The sequence below is a fragment of the Peromyscus maniculatus genome, chromosome 12, assembly GCF_049852395.1.
Source record: "Peromyscus maniculatus bairdii isolate BWxNUB_F1_BW_parent chromosome 12, HU_Pman_BW_mat_3.1, whole genome shotgun sequence".
Classification (NCBI taxonomy): Eukaryota; Metazoa; Chordata; class Mammalia; order Rodentia; family Cricetidae; genus Peromyscus; species Peromyscus maniculatus.
This window is the reverse complement of record NC_134863.1, coordinates 15758566-15773835: the sequence shown is the minus strand read 5'-3', so window position 1 is coordinate 15773835 and position 15270 is coordinate 15758566. Positions and strand designations below refer to the sequence as shown.

Below are 15270 nucleotides of genomic sequence, written 5' to 3'. Positions count from 1 at the left end.
TTCACTATGTGGCCTTTCTTAACCCTCAGAGTATAAATTGTCAGAGGCTCTGGATAATTTTGGCTATTGCGGGAGACTTTAATCTGCCTCATTTTTGGGCTTCACTCTCCCAGGTCCCACCACCTCTAGAGCAGTGACATTATGGTATTGTGTGGGCTTTTTTGTTTCATTTTGGTATTTTTGTCTTGTCATTTTTGTTTCGTCACTGTTGTTAGTTTGTTTCAGTTTTCAGTTTTTGATTTTTGAGTTTTTGTCTTTTTTTTTTTTTTAAGAGAGAATCAGGGAAAGAAACAGCACTAAGTTGAAGTTGGGTGAGATGGGAGGAGTTTGGGAAGGGAAGGAATATGATCAAAATATATTGTATGAAAAAATTTTAAATAAAATGTTCCCATATTTTGTTCAACATGCCCCCAGCTAAAAGCTAAGGGAGTAGTGATCAGTCCTAAAGTCAAGGGGAAAAGGGTTATGATGGGCTCAAGGATAATTTCAAGACAAATCTGTACTGCACATTTGCATTGAGCTTACTAACATTGGCATTGAATAGGATTCTTCTATTCAATGGTAAACAGAATATTTAAATGTGGTCTGAATATGCAATATTAATAATGCTAAAATAAACAAACGAACAAATTTTCTTCTGTAGTAAATAATGAAGTAGTGATTTATGTTTGCACTTTGATTTTAACTTATTAAATTTTATATGTATGAATTTTTGGCTTCCTGTATGTATGTGTGCCGCACACATACCACACATCCCCTGGAACTGGAGTGGCAGACATGTTATCTGCCATATGGATGCTGGAAATTGAACCTGGATCCTTGCGAGAGTAACAAGTTCCAGTTCCAGCCTCTATGTCTGTATTTTTTTTTAATGGTCATTTTTAAGCCCAAAGGGCTGCTGTTTTTAGTTTATAGAATCATACTTCTCTTTATGTGCTTACTCATTGAGTAGTGAAAAAAATCTTTGCCTCCCACTCCCCTCTAGATCCAGATCCCTGAGTGGTTGCAACCTAGAACCTGAGTCACCAAGAAGGCTGGCCTTCTGGTTTTCTTTGAGCAAGATAGTTTATTATCAGCTTTCTATCTGCCTAGGACACATCATGTGACAGAGAATCAGAGAAACACTGGAACCCTTCAGGTTCTCCTGAACAGAAATATAAGCAGTTACACTACATCTGTAAATTCCAGGTAGGACAGGTCACAGATGGAAATTTCCTATGGGGGATACTCTGGCTGCACCGGTGGAGACTCTTGCTACTCCTGACTCTGAAGATGAAGGTGTGGTCTCGGGTATTTTCTCTCCCTGAGCCTTCGTCATAATCCAGTCACTTATTCATTCATCTACTTCTGGCTCCACCTTCTTTTGTCTCTTTATGGCCTGAGTAAGGCAAAGGAATGAATGTAAAAGTGTTGGAAACTGAGCACTAACTCTTGGTACTTGAGTTTACAGGTTTTTATTTCTTTTGAGACAGGCTGTCATTATGCTATATAGCCTTGACTAGCCTGCAACCTGCTATGTTGATCAGTTGGCCTTGAACTCACAGAGATCCATCTGCCTCTCCTTCCCTAGTGCTGGAATTAAAGGTATACACCACCATCTAACAACTTCTTCTCTAAGCTCTATTCAATAGCCCTTGACTCTCAGTCAGCCTCTAATGCTCTCTTGTGGTATATTTGGCCCTTCATTGGTCAATGTATAACTAAGAAAAGAGATCCCAAACCTCAAACTGACCCGAATTCAGTGTATACAAGCCTTGATTTCCCCAGAGCAAGAACAACTTTCTAGCATTAAGTTCTTAAAATAAAAGTTTGATGTCTAAATGATCCAAATTGATGTCTAAATACCCTGAATGTTTTTCTTTAAGGACGTAAAGTGCTTGCTACATTCGGATGAGAACAGAATCCCTAATTAAGTTCTTTAAAGTACACGGCTTTGACATTTTACCCTACCTTTGATTACAGTTAAAGGTTTGCACTTGATCACCCCGGCAGATGCGAGAAGAAACAGATTTGATTTTTGTTTCTTTCTATTTTATGATGACTAATTATTAGAACTCACAAAATCATCTAAATTGCTATGTCTCCTATTTATTGCATGTTTCCCACTTCATCAAAAGGCAAACTGCATTCATTGGGGCAAAGAATAGAGACTTAAGAATCCTGGGCAATTATCTGTCCCTATCACTAACTCACTGTTAATACTTGACTATGTGATAAGAAACTTTGGATTTCAGTCTGTCCTTCTGGAGAGTGGATACAGTGCTGGGATACTCCTCCCAATCTGGCACCTTCAGTCTTGAATTCAAGTCTAAAATATGAATCCCAGCTGTGAGGTGTTCAATAGGGAGATCATATGTGATGGGTAGCATCTCTGTGCTTCGTAGTCTTGTGTCAACTTGACACAAGTTAAGTCCTCTGAGAGCAGGGAACGTCAATTCAGAAAAGGCTGCAGACGTTTTCTTAACTACTGATTGATAGGAGAGGGCCCAGCCCATCGTGGGTAGGACCATCCCTGGGCTGGTGGTCTGGGTTCTATAAGAAAAAACCATGAGGAGCAACCCACCAGTAACCAGGACTTATCCATGGCCTCTGCATCAGCTCCTGCCTCCAGGACCCTTCCCTGTGTGAGTTCCTGTCCTGACTTCCTTCAATGATGAACCACGGTGTGGAAGTGTAAACCAAATGAACCCTTTCCTCTCCTTTTGCTTTTTGGTCATGGTTTTTCAACCCAGCAATAGAAACCTTGACTATGACAATTATCCTTCTCAAGAGTATACAAATTCAGGGAATAGAAGTCTTGCTTAACCTGAAGCATAGGACTTCTTCAGGCAAATCTTTTGTGAGTAGTTATTAACTAAAATGCTTCTGAGCATAATCTTTGAAGCAGTCATGCATCCTACTGTTAAAGAAAGCAGAAGTGATAAGATGTATACAGATACTTTACGAAGCATAAATTTATTATGTTTGAAAGTGCTATGCTGTGTGTGCCTTAAAAATGAGAAATAATTACATTCTATTATTAATTAATTAATTTGGTTGTTTTTTTGAGGCAGGGTTTTTCCTGTGTAAAAGCCCTGGTTGTCCTGGAACTTGCTTTGTAGACCAGGCTGGCCTCGAACTCACAGAGATCTTCCTGCCTCTGCATTTAACTGGGATTAAAGGCATGTGCCACCACACCCAGCATCTTTTATTCTTTCTTCAATATTTCAAGTACCTACTAGAAAGCAGATACTTGACTAAATATTAAAGATCTATCAGGGAACTATCCATCATTGCCAAGGGGCTGCTCCAGACTAGTTGAAGCTTTAAACACCAATGTGTCCAATTACCATAGAGAGTGATATATGTTTGGATGTATGTGAAAGGGAGGGGGAAGGGAGGGTAGACAAGTGCTAATGAAGTAAGAAGTAGAGCAGGAGAAATGATTCATTGGTTAAGAGCACAGACTGCTCTTCCAGAGGACTAGAGTTTGTCCCCAGTGCCCATATCTGAATGCATCTCCAGCTCCAGCTCCAGGGCATTCAAGGCCATCTTCTGCCTCCCACCGACACCTGTACACACACACACACACACACACACAATCTTAAAAAGTAACAACAAAAACCAAACAGAAAAAAAAATAGGTTAAATGAGACCTAATATATATACACACACACACACACACATATATATATATATATATATCATGTGAGGAAATAGTAAAGCAGTGAACTGCACTCCAGGCAAAGCATTCAGCATCCCACAAAAACACAAAGACAGCTCTAAGAGACCCTAGTAGAATCAGGGAGTTTAAAATAGTTCACTGAAGCCAGCATAGGCTATGGCAAAGAAAAAAAAAAAATGAGCTTATGCAGGCAGAGGCAATAGAAGTCACATAATTTGTCTAAAGTAGGAAGAAGAAGAGTATGCAAAGAAAGGAACAGAGCAAAGCCTGAGGATGTGGCAGGACAGGAGGCAGTCTGCCCTAGACATTGCCATTACTGGTCCATGATGGATTTTTAAGTACAAGGTGGGCTTCGCAGAGCTGTGCTCAAGATACTTGTCTTAAGCAACAATACTAACATGATGCCAATTCATTTCATACATCTAATCAATCCTAAGTGCCTCATCACCTGCATGTTACACACACACACACACACACACACACGTGTGTGTGTGTGTGTGTGTGTGTGTGTGTGTGTGTGTGTGTGTGTAATTTAGAAGTTAACAGAATCCAGGACTCTGGGGTGGTGGGCAAAAGAAAGCTGGACCTCTATGACGATTTGTACCAAGCAGATTATTATAAGTCATCCCTTGGCCCATTAGATCTCTATTTCTGCTTTCTCAAACTAGACTACAACAGCCCCAGTCACAGACCTGCATAGGAGAGAAGCCTGAAGATATGCTGAATGACAGCAGAAATAGAATATGATGTTTAACCCTCCAGTGGGAATGGAATTGACCAGGACCCACATGGACAGGATAGAATAAAGGGTCGACCACACTATGGAAGCAGATGATCACTCGTTTGAGGAAAAGTAAGGAGAAAACAAGACAGCTATGATGTCTACTTAAAATATATTTATCATAACACTTGGGAGGCAGTGGCAGGCAGATCTCTGTGAGTTTGAGACCAGTCTGGTCTACATAGTGTGTTCTAGGACAGCCAGGGCTATGTAGAGAGACGCAGTCTAAAAAAAAAATACCAAAACAAATATACATAATGTTGGGCAGTGTTCACCCTTGTAAGAAGTGAACTGGGCTCTAACAACAGAAGCAGGAAATAAGTTATTATGATGATACTGAGTAACATTTAGAGTCTACTATATGCCATAAAGTTATTTAACTAGCTAATGGGGACATTTCTGGCACACCTGCTGCCTGGTGACATCACTACCCCTCTGGGGTCCCCAGCACTAGGCACTACCTGAGAAAACACGAAGTTCTGCTCTGTTTCCTTGAGCATTAGTCAATGTCTGGAGTAGACACTCTCACTGGGCAGCAGAGAGACCCATGTCTATTGTGTCTGATCCTGCCTTTAAGTTGGACGTTAGGGGAACTCCTGTGCACATACAATCTAAGGAACACTAGCTTATTGCATGGACAAAGATGAGAATCACAATTGACGACACAGGACTGGAGAGTGATGTCATAAAATGATTGACATAAATGACAGAAGCGAACTGAGCAGTGACCCCCTCTCCTGCCGCCCCCGCCCCCGCCACCCCCTCCCCTTGTCAAGAGGTCACCAATCGAGGTTACCCATGAAGACACAGCACAGCATGCCTTACAGGGCACAGAAAGAGATCTATGCCCCCTCACAAGCATCTGGAAAAACTAACCCATGTTTTGGACATGCATTTTCCCTAAAAGACTTAACTCATGCCTAAGATTGTGCATGGGTCAGAAGAACTCAAATGTAATTAGAACATTATTAGTGGTGTTGTGATTAGTGTACTCAGGTCCATGAAAAGAGTACTGGAGAGAAATGGAGCAGATTATTATTCGTGTTTCGTTTTTGAGACAGCCTCAATATGCAACACTGGCTAGCCTGGGAACTTTTTAATAAACCAGGCTGGCCTCCAGATTTTAGTGACCCTCCCGCCTCTGCCTCTCATAAGGTCAGATTATAGGAATGTGCCACCTTGCCCAGTCAGAGAAATTTATTAAGTGATAGAAAAATATTACTTCTTCTGAAATCTATTTTCTTCAAGTGTTCTTAATTGACATGATTAATATAGGCTATAAAGACAGGCTACGTTTTTAAAATGTTTTCTACCACGATGAAAATACCTAGACAAGAAGGCAAACCATGGTTCATTTCTGCTGATTTCCCTGAGTCTTTCTTCCCAGCAGTGGCTCTCAACAATCTTCTTCCTATGCTTTATTCTGATGGATCCTAGCTCATATCCGTGTGTATTGTTTACTAGAATATCCCCCTCTTGGAAATGGGGGGATGGCTCATTTGGTAAAGTGCCCACCACACAGCATGAGAACATGTGTTCAGATCCTCAACACCCATATGAGTGGCTGGGTGGCACACATCTGTAATCCAGTGCTGGGGGTAGGGTGAAGTAGGCAGTTTCCATAAGCTCATCGGCCATCCTGCTTAGCCAATCATTAAGCTCCAGATTCAGTGAAAGACTTGTCCAAAAAATGTGTAAAGTAATCAGTGAACACAACCTCTGGGCTCTGCATACACTGGAACACATGTATATACATATTACTGCATATGAGATATATACATACATATATGTATATATACACCATTCTGGGCTTCTCAAAATGCCTGTGAGCACAAGTTCTATGGTTGTTCAAAGCCAGCCTAGGTGTAACCATTCGTGAAGACTTCCCTAAAAGTCAGACCACTGCTATTGCACCCATCTCTGGATCTGTGTGCCTCTTAAGTGTTTGGCTAAGCAACAGTGGTAGCTGTAGTCATGGTAGCATCAGTAGTAATACTGTATGGCAGGCTCCTGAAGGGCTCTCGGTGTTTTGAAAACACCCCATAATAATACGCATCAGTGAGTGGTAGCTTAGTGGATGACGGACCGTTTGTCCTGGAGTTTGGGCAGATCCTAATGGGAATGCAAGAGCCCGTTAGTCCTCCTCTTCTTCTCACCAGTGCTATAGCCCCTCTCTACATCTGCTTAGGGTAGCAGGACAGTGGGTGTCAACAGCTCTGAGAGGTTAAAAAGAAACAACTCAAGAAAATACTTGCATTTCTTTTTTTAAAAAAAGTTTCTTTTTAAGGCTTATTTGTATGTCTGTGTGTATGTGTGTATGTCCACGTCTATGTGTACATGTGTCTATATGCACCTGGGGACAGGGGTCTGCCTAGCGGGAGCATATTGGATCCCCTGAGCTGGAGTTTCAAGTGGCTGTTTCAAGTGAGCTCCCAAATGTTACAGTGTTTATTTATTTGTCTTATTATGTGTTATGTTATGTGGTCTACTACATTTCCTTTTGGAACTGATACATCAAAGTCATAAGTTGTTTTACGCACAAGCACACACACACACACACACACACACACACACACACACACACACACACACACACACACAGGCACACATACGCTCATGCTCTCCTCCCTTGGGAATGTTACTTCTTTGGTTCTAGAGAAACAGTTTGTTCTAAAGTAGGAAGAAATGAGTTTGGACTGAGGTATTTCTAAGGCTCCTTCCAAGACTCGCCTTCTACAATTCTAAACTGATGCCGAAGCCACCCTTTGCTTTCAGAGGGCTCTGATGCTGTGGTCCAAGCGTTGTAGTGTCAAAAGTACCACAATTATTAACAATGCTTAGCAAGTTACAACAGAGTTCAGTCTGGTTCTATCTCCATTCTCAAACCATCGCTCTCCTACAGTGTTAGGTAGTCTTTTCTTTCTAGGAAGATTTAAAGCAAGGTTTCCTCTAGGAGCTGCTGACCTTCTTAAGTGAAGACAGGCTTTATGCAGACACAGCTGTTTCCAATTAATCAGTCTTGGGGGCCAGTCCCATGACCAGGCATGATTCAGCAAGCCCAGCTTCTAAAGGAGCTCCTCCTTGTGACTAGCAATCATTAGTTACATTTTCTCATGCAGCAGCTGAAAGTTTAGAAAAGCTCTTCTTTCTTCCAAAGTGTGTGTCTCCAGCTCCATTTAAACGGCCAACTTTTAATAATTCAATAAAAAGCATATGAAAAATCTGTTTGGTTTATAGCTATATTATAAACTGCATAGGGTACACACCATCAAACCTACCATCCCTGTAATCGTGGATGTAACCTAACACTCATTTACAACATTATCAATGATAGTTTTGACATATCTGTGTGGTATTCCTATCAATGATGGTTGAGTTGACTTCATAATGGGCTGCAGTTGAAAAATATCAAGAGAGGGCCTGGAAGGTGGCCGGGCAGTTAAGAGCCCGCACTGATTTTTGCAGAAATCCAGAGTTGGATCCCAGAACCCATATCAGATGGTTCACAATGGCCCCAGCTCCAGGGAAATCTGATGCCCTTGTCTTCTGTAGGTACCCACACTCATGTCTACATACCCCCCCATACATAATTATGTTTTTAATCTTTTATAAAAGGAGTATCACTAATACTCTTAACACCTTTTTTTAATAGTCAATAATGCTGAGTCTGTTAACTAGAAATGTTGCACGGATATTGTTTGGTTATTTTTTTTTAATCATAGGTGACCACTTGCATTCTCGTATATTATCTTAGCTGACTAAGGTAAAAAAAAATCTTATTTTCCTTTTTCTGTATAGCCATCTAAATCCCACCAAACATACTCTCACAACCCCAGCACCCATGGTATTATTCTAATACTTTACATTTTCATTTTTAAATGTTGCTACATTTACAGTTTTCTTTATCTTTATTCTTCTATGAACGTCAGTCCTAGACAGACTAAATCAGACAGACTCTTAGGCACATCTGTGAATTTGGTCCTCCATATCCACAGTCAATTATAGAAGAAATTTTAAAAAGCATGAGTCCTTAACCTTTACAAACTTTTTCCATCACTATTCTCTAGACAATATAGTATAATAACTATTTACATAGCATTTACATGCACTAGGTGTTATGAGTAATTTAGAGATTTAAAGTACATGGGAGGATATAGGTAGCTTATATGCAAATATCATGCCATTATAGGTAAGGGTCTTGAGCATTCATATTGTTTGCTATCTGTGAAAAATTTTGGAACTAATCTCCTATGTTTCTACTTAGAGGGTACTAAAACTATATAAAGCCTTATGGATCCTATGTGAAGCAAGGCCATCTGTTGTGGAACAATCATTTTGTACACTGTAAAGGTATGTCACTCTGATTGGCTTAATAAAAAGCTGAATGGCTAATAGCTAGGCAGCATTTCTAGGCACAGAGGATGCTAGGAAGAAGAAGGGAGGAGTTACAGGGAGTCACCAGCCAGATGCAGAGGAAATATGACATGTAGGAGATGAGGTAACAAGCCATGAGCCACGTGGCAGCACATAAATGAACAGAAATTGGTTAATTCATGTTATAAGAGCTAGTTAGAAACAAGCCTAAGCTATAGGCTGAGCTTTCATAATTAATAAGAAGTCTCCATGCCTTTCATCTGGGAGCTGGCTGGCAGGACAGAGAAAGACTCGCTACAGCCATCTGTGCTTGAGTCACATGTTACTATGAAACAAGGAACAGAGTGATTAAGAAGCAGAAGCCATGGGTTATTAAACAGAAATCCCAGTGCCAGGGGTGGGATATTTCCTTATAATATTGTTGGTCAGGGAAATCACAGAAGCTCTTGAAACATTACAGGTTTTGCCGTTCCTCTTGGTTCCCCATAGGAACTAAATGGTAAGACCCTGTTTCTGAAGACACCATATACCTAGGAAGCATGCTACAGAAAACCCAGGCTGAAACTGAGATGGAAGCTCCCTCCTTACGGGCTAGCTCTCATGGGGTGCTGTGCAGACTGCTGGAGGAGAAGCATCATCAGTGGTCCTGCCCAGATGTGAGCCTTAGGACCCATGAGGCCATCGTAAATCCGATCCAAAAACCCATGGTGGTGGGGAGATCCTAGGCTTTAGCAAGGAGCAGAATGCTGTTGTTTAAATAAGTGGATGTGGTGTCAGGCTGCCTTCTGAATATCTATTTGCACAAATTCTTTGCTCAGTTTTAATCAGAGAAGCCTCTGCTTTCAGTGAGCGGTGGAGAGTGCAGAAACTCATTGCTGTACAAGGTGCTAGGTGCTAGGTAAGTGAGTATCCATCCCCTAAACAAGACTTTTGTATCATTCCCTCAAAGGCTCGGGGAGCATTGCAGGAGAGGGAGGAAGAAACAGCACAAGAGCTAGAATTGCAATCCTGGACCGCCAGCAGCTGCAGGTGCCGGTGCTGAGTCTGCACAAGAACGGGCCTATCCACCCTCAGGTCTGCATGGGAAGGAGTAAGGGGCCCCAAAGCTCCCCACTGCTGAACTGTTTGCTACTGATAGATCCAGGTGCAGGGAAATAATTGTCTTACACTTCAAACCTACAGTGACCCCACCAGGCTCTAATGAACACTCTTCTTCTCCTTCTTCTTCTTCTCCTTCTCCTTCTCCTTCTTCTTCTCCTCTTCCTCCTCCTCCTCCTCCTTCTCTTCCTTCTTCCTCTTCCTCTTCTCCTCCTCCTCTTCCTCCTCATCCTCTTCCTCCTCCTCCTGCTCCTCCTCCTCCTTCTTTGTTTTGTTTTTCAAGACAGAATCGCTCTACATGGCCCTGGCTGCCCTGGAACTCACACTGTAGACCAGGCTGGCCTTGAACTCAGAGATCTACCTGCCTCTGCCTCCCTGGTGCTGGTATTAAAGGCATGTGCCACTACTGCCTGGCTTTCCAAAGGACATTTCTAATCCAGAGGTCACATAGATGACCATGATTAAATGAAATGGTCACAAAACAAAACTAAAAGTCATTAAAGATACAGATAGGGAAAAGGTAGGGCTGATAGGGATGGTAAGAGAGAATGTCCAGGACAGAGTAATCAGAATACACTATATAGAGATGCATGAGATTGTCAAATAACAATATTGATGCATCAATGCAAGTTAATTTTTAAAAATGCCCAGGTATTGTGGTATGTGCCTTTAATCCCAGCTTTCAGGAGGCAAGCCCAAGTGGATCTCTGTGACTCTAAGACCAGCCTGATCTACATAGTGAGTTTCAGGGCAGTCAGGACTGTATAGTAATACCCTGGCTTCAAACAAAAGTAATGATAAAAATAAAAGTTAAATTAAAAAGAGGAATGTAGCCTTATATGTATGGTATCATATGCCTGTAATCCCAACAGTTAAGAAGCTAAGTGGGAGCTGGGTGCTGGTGGTGCACATCTTTAATCCCAGCACTCGGGAGGCAGAGCCAGGCGGATCTCTGTGAGTTCGAGGCCAGGCTGGTCTACAGAGTGAGATCCAAGACAGAGAAACTCTGTCTCAAAAAAAACAAAAAACAAAACAAAACAAAACTTAGTGGGGAATAGATATTATGAATTCAAAGGTATCTTGAGCTATTTTTTGGTTAGCCTTTTCTAAAAACCAAACCAATCAACCAAACAACCAAACAAGAAAGAGTACTAACAGCACAAACCTGGCTGTCTGCCTGTGCTAACATTCCAGCCCTGCCACTTAACTTTTGACCTTTGGCAACTCACTTAAGCACTATGAACTTGTTAGTGCAGATGTAATAGTTCCTGTTTCACAAGCTTGTTGTGAGCATGCGTAAGCACTAGGAGTGCCTAGCAGTTAGTATGTGCCTTAGTTAGGGTCTCTATTCTGTGAAGAGACATTATGACCATGGCAACTCTCATAAACATTTAATTGGGGTGGCTTACACTTTTGGAGGTTTAGCCCATTATCATCATGGGACATGGAGGCATGCAGGCAGACATGGTGCTGAAGAAGGAGCTGAGAGTTCTACATCTTGATCCTCAGGCAACAGGAAATGAACTGCCTTCCACACTGGGTATGGCTTGAGAAAAGGAGACCTCAAAGCCTAACCCCACAGTGACACACTTCCTCCGACAAGGCCACACCTTCTAATAGTGCCACTCACTTTGGAGGCCATTTTCTTTAGTATGTTCTAAGTATAAACTACCACAGTATGGGTGATGTCATTCCATGGGCGGCGATCCCGGACTGAAAATGGAGAAAGCAAGTCGAATACCCACCTTCATGTCTTTCTGCTCCTTGACTGAAGATGCGATGTGACTAACCACGTCACTCTCTGGCTGCCATGACAGACTGCACCTTCAACTGTGAGCCAACACAAGCCCTTTCTCCTTTAAGGAGCTTCTGTCAGGTACTTTTTAAGAGCAGTGAGAAAGGTAACTAGTACATCAATGTGAGTGTACAGGTGAGACGTAAGCAAGCTCTCAGCGAAGATGAGCGGAAAATCTGAATTTATTTTCACTTTCTTCATGACTCGCATATGTTTTGCTTCACAAACTGCTTTTTTTTTTACATACTGTACTTTGTTGAAATATCAAGGAGTAAAAATAACAAATTTAGTCTTTAAGCAGAAGTTGGCATTCATTTGGGCAATCGTACATTTACATAGGTGGCGATGATAATCTTACCTGTGCCATCTGTACATATCTTCACAGGATGACTTCGCTAATTTTCTCATGAAGGAGTGGAGTTTACTGATCTTTTAGAATCTGGACTGGTGTTGTTTGGACCAATAGAGGAAGATGGCAGAAGCGGCATGGTGTACTTCTGATCTTAGGGAGGGAGGGATATTGTGGCCTCTGCTCCTAGCCTCTCTTACATACAGAACTCAACCACCATGTGGAAAAGCCTGAGCTAGCTTCCTAGATAGCAGGCACATGTTATTTCACTGGCACAAAGAATTGGCCACACACTGACCTACTGCCTGTAGCTGTCTGAATACACCAAGGCCAGTTCACCAGAGTGGCTATGCAGCTGATCCCAGCTCAAATTATTAACCAAGAAATAGTGGGGCAATAATTATGTTACACTGCTCAGTGTCACACTGGTTTGTTACACAGAAAATGCCAACTGATGTATCCAGTGCATGCCATTGAATGCCCTTCAGTTTGGTGAAATTGTCCCCGTCATTAGCAAGCTCCCTGGACTTTTAAAAGAGAGTCTGGAATGAAAAGGGTCATTATAAGGCTTTGGACACAAACTCAACCACAGAAAAAGTGTAGAAGGCTGGAGTTTTCACAGAAGCCATTTTGGCTATTTTTGTAAGGGTAATACTACTTTGTGTATGCTTTAGACTTACAAATAACATGCTTTTTAATGTGATTCATAATAATCTCTACATTTATTGTCCACTTTATATTTTACCAAGTACTTTCAAACACAAGGTCACATATGGTTTGGAATTTAAAATCATTAGAACTGGTCATTACTGCCAGAAAAGGTCCCACAGAGTTGAGCAGCCAAGATGTGTGACTTCACAGATGACGAGACAACAGAATTCAAGGAGGCCCACCAGACAGAACAAGCAAAGGCCTGTACCTGTACCGCAAATGTGGGGACGTGATGAAAGCCTTGGGCCAGAACCCTACCAACACTGAGGTGCTCAAGGTCCTGGGGAACCCCAAGAGTGATGAGATGAATGTGGGGGTGCTAGACTCTGATCACTTCCTGCCCATGCTACAGACTATGGCCAAGAAGAAGGCCTAGGGAAGTCATGAGTATTATGTTGAAGGCCTTTGTGTATTTGAGAAGGAAGGGGGGCGTACCATCTTGGGTGTTGAAATCCATGTCCTTGCTGTATTGGGTGAGAAGATGGCAGAGGAAGAAGTAGAGAGGCTGGTGGCAGAGCAGGAGGACGGTAATGACTGTATCAACTATGAAAAGCTTGTCGTCGTCGGGATGGTGCTGAATGGCCGAGGACATTTCCGTATCCTGAACCTGTGACTTGCTCTGTGTGAGATTTCTGTCACCCCAGAGGCTTCCTAGGCTCCTTGCCCATCTGGTCTCTTTTGGATGATGTTTGCATTCACCAGGCAAATTTGCTCTCTTTGCCCTCAAACAAACAAACAAACAACAAACAAACAAACAAATTGTTAGAGCTCAGCTCTCAGATCAGATGTTTCCCAAGTTGCCATCACAGATCTTAGGGCCATTACCCCAACTGTCTGTGTTATCTGTTTTTAAATTGAGATTTCATTTGAAGAATGTGTGAGATGGTAACCTATGCAACTCAAACTATTCATTCACGGAAACTACAACAGTGCTGGAACTAATACAGCAACCTGCCTTCCACACACATATGAAAGCAGGTTTTGTACTTAATTGCTAGCTCTCAACACCCACCACAGTCTCTACTTCCTTCCGGTTGGGGAACCTTGGTTTGGGATCAGTCAGCTTGCCAATGCCCTAACACCGGCCTATGAAGTCTAAACCAGATCTTCAACCTTGACAATGATGTTTGGGAACTTATAACTCTGTTAAAGCTTAAGCTACAGGTAGATTATATATATTGCCCACTTGTTGCCATGGCCACCATAAACAGATTCCTAGTTAATTTTAGAGAGTGAAATGGTCTATGTTTTGATATTCTTATATAAATCTTTATGCACTAGTATTAAAAAAGCATTGGCTTCCTTCCATCAGAAACTCACAGAAGAGAGACAAGTTTGTCCTTGTAACTCCAGAGGGATAGAAATAAACTCAAAAGCTAGAGGTAGCTGAAGGCAGAGGAGAGCTTAAGTTAAAATAGTATCGATACTCTAATCATTATACAGCTGGTAGCTGCGTTTGGGGTTGAGACACTTGCACTTGCTGCTTTTGCAGAGGGTCCAGGTTTGGTGCCTTGTACCTACAAAGCTGCCTATGACTAACTCCCGGAGACAGGACATGCACTTCTAGACGCTGAGAGGATGTGTGTGCGCACACACCACACACACACACAAACTAAAATAACCGAAATAAATCTTTTAAAAATGGTACAGACTGGATTCCTGACTAGTTAGGGCCTTAGGAAGTTTTCAAAAGTTTATGTTTGAACTCAGATATCATTTTTACTGACCCAAAGCAAAAAATAAAAATAAAAAAAAATAAAATAAAGAGGAGGTCTCTCTCAACAGCAACACTCAGAACTCCTCATTCAGGGTTCTAGAGCACAAAGCAGTTTGCCCAGTTAGCCTGGCACCCATAACTCCTCAGTCCTTCATCTGTGCAAACACCTTACCAGAAATAAATAGTCCAGCCTGCAAAGGTCTTGGCTGTTTTTGTGAGAATGCCCTCCATACTGAGGGAACAGACTCTAATCCAAGGAATAAAGAAACCCAGTTGGTTTGCCTGATTCAGTTCACAGAGAGGCAACAAGATGTAATGGGCGGAGCCGAAAAACAAAGGGACATTAAGTGACATTTCCCTACTTCCTTGAGTTTCTGTCAGGCATGGGGCTCGGAGTTTTACCAAAAGTATTTCTTTCTTCCTCAAGACAATTAGGTAAACAATGGGATCCACCCTACTTACCTCCCACACAGGTAAAGTGAAGTTTGTAGGTTACCGGGTCCGACACCCCATTTCTGAAGGGGGGACCTAGCTCGAAGTCTGCCCTAGTACTCTAGCACTCACAAAAGACGGTTTAGGCAGCAGGATGTATTTCTTTACTGAAGTTTAAAAGAATGCTGATTTCGTGTTTTCTCCAGCTACTTAATTTGTATCATCTGGGCAGCAGCTCCCATGCCCCTCCCCTCAGGGAGTCCCGGAGGAAAAGAGCGCAATTCTGATTTCCAAAGCTCACCCGCCTGGCCAGATGCGCGCCTCTGCTCAGCACCGTACTTACTTACCG

General features: G+C 42.1%; 1 pseudogene; it reads left to right on the top strand.

The window, feature by feature from the left end:
• Window positions 1-11975: 11975 nt before the first annotated feature.
• On the top strand, window positions 11976-14407 carry LOC121821683 (myosin light polypeptide 6 pseudogene; annotated as a pseudogene).
• Window positions 14408-15270: the final 863 nt, after the last annotated feature.